A 7,238-nucleotide genomic window follows, 5' to 3' on the forward strand; every position below is an offset into this window, starting at 1 on the left:
GATCACCACCTGCATAGGTCTGTCCTGCAGACCCTGACTCAGCGACAGATGAATAAATGCACTTTCACAACTATTTTAGTGATTCAAGTGGGCTAGAGATGGTCGTTGGCTGCTTTCAGAGGGTGAAATGCAGCCAGTTGACCAAGACCCCTATACATCCACATATTTCTTCAGTAAAGATTTCATAATAGAGGTTCTAAGTCAACATGCTTGTGGATAATTACGATGGTTGTAAGAGTGGTTTTATGAATGTTAAAAGCTTTAAGTTCTGGGGCCCAGAGTAAGCACTATTAACAGGTAATTCCCCTTGGATTTTCCCCTGAGAGGACCATCCGGCCCAAAGTTTACATGAGTAAACAGAGTAGGGACAAGGAATGTGGGGTAAACAGACTTAACTGGGAAGGCCCCTTATCGTCTCTATCTCTTTCCTATGCTAATGTAATTGAACCGGCTGCTTTTAGGCTAAGATCCCTTCTGCAATGCTGCTTGCTTTAGACAAATATCTATGGCTGTAGTGTTTCCTTTGTTCCTTTTCCTATTCATTGGATGCCTTTGTGCATGATTTCTCCCCACTTGTTTCCAGAGCTTTGTGTCCAGCATGCTCTTTGCCTGGAATGACGGGCCTTGGGAAGCAGCAGTTTGTACTGTGTACTGTGTACTGTATATCTGTTGAGCTGATAACTGCTGTCCCATGATGAAATCGTAGCCTGAAGCAATCCTTCCCTGAGCTTGGCAATCCCCAGTGGGTACCAATGACTTACTGACTACTTGACCTGGCTGCATGGTTATTTTTACTTTCCCGTTTTTGGGAGGTCTGCCATTCTTTTTTTGCAGTGATGATTATGTTGGTTCCCTCCATGTTTGAGTGCCTGCTGTGATGGGTATTACGTTAGCGGGTTCCTGTTTGGGAACCAGCTGTGGTGAGTATTACATTAGGTCTCCTTACACTGGGTCTCCTCACACTGGGTTCCTCACATGGGGCACCACCTGTGACCTCGATCATGTCAGGGTCACCACCTGAGACATCAGTTGCCACCCACGGAGGTCTGTCCTGCAGACCCTAACTCAATAATAAATGTACTCTCACACCTGGTTCAGTGATTCCAGTGGGCTAGGGATGGTTGTTGGCTGCTTTCAGAGGGTGAAATCAACCAATCAACCAAGACCCCCTGTCAATCTACCCGTTTATTCAGTAAAGATTTCATAACAGGGTTTTAAGTCAACATGCTTGTCAATAATTAACATGGTTAAAAGAGTGGCTTTATGAATGGTAAAAGCTTTGGGTTTTTGGGTATTGCAATTCACGAGGGGTGGCTGGCAAAATATTACAGAAAATATTTATGAAAGTTATAGATTATAGTCTCAAAACTTTTGGAAGTCCGAAAGGTTTTATTGGAGCAGGCCAAAGGTGGCCAGCCAGTCCATTAAGTTAGGGAGAACATAGGGAGGATAAGAGGCTTTTCCCAGTTTAAGTCTGCTTTCCCTACATCCCTTTGTCTCTGTTTGCTCATGTTAATTTTGTGCTGGACACAAAATTTTGATCCTCTGCGGAGGATCAAAGGGGAATTACCTGTTAATAGTGTTTACTCTGGGCCCCAGAACCTAAAGCTTTTATCATTCATATAACCACTCTCTTAACCATGTTAATTAACCACAAGTGTGTTAACTTAGCACCTCTATTGTAACGTCTATGGAATAAAAGTGTGTATGGACAGAGGGTCTTTGTTGATTGGTTGCATTTCCCAGGCCCAGAGTAAACAATATTAACAGGCAAGTCCCCTTTGATTTCCCCTGAGAGCACCATCCAGCACAAAGTTTACATGAGTAAACAGAGTAGAGACAAAGGGATGTGGGGTAAACAGACTTAACTGGGAAAGCCTCTTATCATCTCTATCTCTTTCCTAAGCAATGTAATTGAACCGGCTGCTTTCAGCCTGTCCCAATAAAACCTTTTGGCCTTCCAAAAGGTTTCAGGCTAATCTATAATTTTCCCTAATATTTTGCCAGCTACCCTGAGTGAATTCCAACAGAAACAGACAAGGAGAGGATTGGCATCTGATTGAATATGATGAGCAGGAGTAGAGGGAAGCATAAGGACCCCATGATGGTTATGAGCATTGGTAATGTGGAATATGATGGAAACATTAACAAAAATAGAGGATGCAGAAAGAGAAACTTGGGGGAAGATAATTGCACTTTTGAATATGTATTGGGTGTACTGTCAACTCTGCAGTACACCCACTATTTGACTTCTTTAAAGCATCTAGAATAATTTTTCAAAATTTTAATGTGCTTACTATTGTAATGGTTTAAAGACAGATTTGACCAGATCTGAGAATGTAAGCTCATAACTTTCACCACTCATGTAGTAGTCACTGGTTTGGCATGGTGGAAAAGCTTCCCTAAGCATGTTTCTAAAGATTGCATTGGTGCAACTAGCTTCAATTAGTATGGTGAGACATTTCTTTGAAAAGCAAATGAGAGTACAATTATAGTGTGTAGGGAAGACAGAATGTGGAGGTGGGTGAATGACTGGTAATTAACTAGAAGAAACTTGCTGACACAATGTCTGATTTTTAGCAGTGATATAGAAGCATGTTGGTACTTATTATAGTACATGGATTTTCCTTTTCTGTTACCCCACAACTACATCCTTCCGAGTGTTAGAGGGTGGGGAGAAATAGGGCATAATTAAGCAATCTTACATCAGTCGATCAAGCACACACACAGTACCCATGAGAATGTCCAGCAGAGTCCTGGTCAGAGTCATATCTTGGAACTCATGTAGATCCCTCACAGGCATGGATGCAATCAGTCATCTTCACTGGCTACTCACAGATAAGAGTTCTTCCATCTCTCGTAAAAATAACAGTTAACATTTATATATTACTCATACAGCAGAGGGGAACAAAAATCCTTCCCTTTGGATGTAAGCATTTTACATGGCTGCTAGATTACTTTAGTTTAGGCCTCCACACTTTATTTGTCCAAGATTTCCAGAGCAAGTAGTCATTTCTGTCCAATTCCCCATTGGATAGGGATGACGGAGGGGTCTCATTCCATGGGTGGAGTGCCTATGAGGTGGCCAGATCTTTCACACTGCCAAGATGGACCATCTCCTTGCTTGTCTTCCATTTGATAGTATTCCTAAAAACTCTCTCTTCACTTCTTTTCCTTCCCTTACCAAATGCCCCTCTGATATCCTTGAGAAACAATTATGTTGCAGCAACAGAGGGATAAAAAGAAAAAAAATTATCTCACTGATTCCAGTTTTGAGGAAGGGATAAAGAGTGCAAAATTCACAATAGGAAATTCCAGCTTAATTTTTTCATACCATTAGATCAACAGAGCCAACCTTTTTTTTGGTACAAAATTTCTTTAAAAATGTTAGAGAATTGGTGCATAATTATGGTTCATCAATAAAGAGGATGTACTTTAGTCATTAAAATTATGTTTAAGCAAAATAATGACATAAGAAAAGATGTAGGTAGTAGGATATATAGATAGTAGTATATACAGCAGTATATACCACTGAAGATGAATCCAACTTTGTGAAAATATACATATAATATGCACAGAAAAAAGCTAATGGAAAATATTCATCAAAATGTTAATGGTAGTAACACATGAGTGGTAGGATTTGAGTAACTAATTATTTTTTTTTTTGAGACCGAGTCTTGCTCTGAGCCCAGGTTGGAGTGTAGTCACATGATCTCAGCTCACTGCAACCTCTGCCTTCCAGGTTCAAGCAATTTCCACTTGATTCTCCTGCCTCAGCCTCCCAAGTAGTTGGGATTACAGGTGTGAGCCACCACACCTGGCTAAGTTTTTATATTTTTGTTAGAGATGGGGTTTCATATTGTGACCTCAAGTGATCTGCCCACCTTGGCCTTCCAAAGTGCTGGGATTACAGGCATGAGCCACCATGCCTGGCCTGAATGACTGATTTTTAAATAATTTTCTGTATTTAGAAAAAATTATATCTGCTTCTGTTTTAAAAAACAAAGTCATGGTAATCAGTTGGTGACCAGAAATCTCATTTGCTATGCTATACCAGCTTCAAAATATGCCACAGGCCATGGGGGAAGGTTGGATAAATGTTGGTCAAAGGATACAAAATTTCAGTTAGGGAGAAGTTATAGAAAGTTCACTTAGAGAGAAGGAATAAGTTCAAGAGATCCATTGCACAACATGGTGACTATAGTCAATAAGAATGCATTATTTTCTTGAAAATTGCTAAAAAGAGTAGATGTTGGGTGTTTTCATCACAAAAAGTATGTCAGGTAATCCATATGTTAATGATCTCAATATACCCATTTCATACTGTATACATATTTCAAAACATTATGTTGTAAATGATAAATATATAAAATTTTTGTCAACTAAAATAAGTAAATTAATTTTAAAAAATAATGCTTATTTTAGAGTATGGGTATAATAATTTATTTTACTTTTTAAATGAAAATATACATATTCAAAGTAAGCAGAAAGGTGACTAGAGTAATATTCTGGAGTACATGATTCATATACACAAACACACTTGTATGCCTTCCATATAGAGTTCTTGTTAATGTTTTCTTCATTCAGGATGGAGAAGACTGTTAATGTTAATTTTTGAGAATCCCAGATGTACTATATTTAAAAATAATCACTTATTTGATATAGGGTGGTATGAGGCACCATGTGGAGTTGTCCCTACTTCATCAGAATTGGCGACTAAACCGCAAATGGGAAGAACAGGGACTGAGTCTCCACATTCTTTGTTTCAGGAAATCATCAGGTATTGGGACCAGTAATCTCCTTGTGCACTCTACATCTATTGATTGGTAATAGATCTTCTTGCCGAAGATACTGTAGAAAGGGATTAGGAGCAAAGATCAGGAATGGACTTCCAGTTTTAATAATGATAGATTGAGTAATTTGGATGAATTAACTGTGTTCAAGACAATTAAAAAGCTGAATGATATGTTAAAAAAACTGAAAACTGGCCAGGCGTGGTGACACATGCCTGTAATCCCAGAATTTTGGGAGGCTGAGGCGGGGAGCTTATGAGGTCAGGAGTTTGAGACCAGCCTGACCAATATGGTGAAACCCCATCTCTACTAAAAATACAAAAATTAGCCAGGCATGGTGGTGCACACCTGTAATTCCAGCTACTTAAGAGGCTGAGGCAGGAGAATTGCTTGAACCTGGGAGGTGGAGGTTGCAGTGAGCCGGGATCACGTCACTGCACTCCAGTCTGGGTGACAGAGTGAGACTCCATTTTAAACAAAACAAAAAACAACAAAAAACTGAAAACTGTCATAGAGTTAATAAGACAGTCAGGAATTACTAGGTCAAGACTGGGGAGAGTTGGGAAGTCTAGAAAGGATGCCCCAGCATTTGGAACCATTCTTGCCCTAGAGCTGGTTGCTGATCTGGAAATGGCTAAACTGTATACTTGATAGGCTAGTTGGGCTAGAGGGTCTAAAATCAGAGTTCAGGGCCCACCAAGGTGGGAGCCCCAAAAAACTATGACTTGCAATAGACTAGGCACTCTAGGGTTGAACCAGAAGCCAGTCAGCCTTCACAAGGACTGCAGTCTGGCTTTCTGTTTTGTGTGTGGCCCAGAAAAATCTCAAACTGTAAAACTGGATTAAGATGATCTAGGTTGTTGTTCACCTTGGCTCCTAGCAGAATCAAACAAAAATATTATCTTGCACTCATTGTTTCTACAAAATTTTTTAGAAACAACTTTGAACATGCTATCAAAGACAACCTGATTCAGGAGGAGGCAAGATTCTGTGAGGAAGAATGAAAAGAAAAACAGACAATAGAAAAAGACCCATATGGAATCAAGATAATTAGAATTATAGTTTGTTAAAAAAAAACAAACAAAAAACTAAGACTATATTCAAGGAGATAAAAGCAAAGTTTAATTTTTTTCTTTCCAAGATGGACTCTCTCTCTCTCTCTCCTAGGCTGGAGTACAGTGGCATGCTCTCAGCTCACTGCAGCCTCTGCCTCCCAAGTTCAAGCAATTCTCCTGCCTCAACTTCCCCAGTAGCTGGAATTACAGGCATGTCCTACCACATCTGGCTAGTTTTTGTATTTTTAGTAGAGATGGGGTTTCACCATACTGGCCAGGCTGGTCTTGAACTCCTGACCTCAGGTGATCTGCCGACCTCATCCTCCCAAAGTGCTGGCCCAAAAATCTGACAAGGAACTGGAAACTATAAAATATGGCATAACAGATTTCGAAAAGAGACAAATAAAAATTCTAGAAGTGAAAATGCCAATAAACAAAATTAAGAGTAAAATAGATGAGTTAGATGGGTTTAACAACAGATTACACACTGCTGAGGAAAGAACTAATGAATAAAATATAGATCAGAAGTTTAGAATGTAGGATGACAGTAAAAGTCCTTAGCAATATATATGCTATATATATATGTGTATATATACATACTTATGCACTCACACGCACACATACACACACATATTTATATATATATAATTCATATATACATATAAAAAATATATATAGTTGCACTTATAGTATTGAGGATGCAATTTACAACATGAATGAGTCTACCAAAACCAGTGGTGGCTAGCTACCTAGAAAGGCAGTGAGGAGATGTAATTATTTGTCAAGAAAGTGATTTTATATGTGCTAACTTTCTTTTGTGACTTCCCAATGGATTCTATTCTCGGTTACACAGGAACACTTAAATAAAATAGTAGAGCCTTTAATATATAGACACTTTAATAAAATATGAATAGTAGACTCTTAAAAAATGTTGAGTACATTCCAGAAGGGATATAAGTACATGACTTTTTGAGACATTCTTATATGCAATGTCTTCTTGTGCTTGTAAGTTTAAAGTAAGTTAAAGTCAAACAAATTGTTATTTTTAATTTGACTATGAAGTGAATAACCGTTGCAATTATTTGTCCTATCTGTTGATCTAAAATCTATTATATTATCAATTTTATCAATTGTTATCAATTTTAGTTTTACAAATTTAAAGTTTTAATTATATTAACAATTAAAAGTTCAACTTGTTTTTACTTAGTACTATTGAGTTTTCTGAATGTGGCTTCTTAAATCTTAGATTAGATTTCTACTGGTCAAATCTGCAGACATTCCATTTGGAGGATTAGCCTGCATTTTATGGCCCTTTTAGTGTGACTTCTTTTCATGGTCTGTGGGAGAAATTTCTTTCTTTCTTTCTGTTTTTTTTTTTTTTTTTTTTTTT

Source organism: Cebus imitator, unplaced genomic scaffold (assembly GCF_001604975.1).
Source record: "Cebus imitator isolate Cc_AM_T3 unplaced genomic scaffold, Cebus_imitator-1.0 Scaffold283, whole genome shotgun sequence".
In the NCBI taxonomy this organism is placed as follows: Eukaryota; Metazoa; Chordata; class Mammalia; order Primates; family Cebidae; genus Cebus; species Cebus imitator.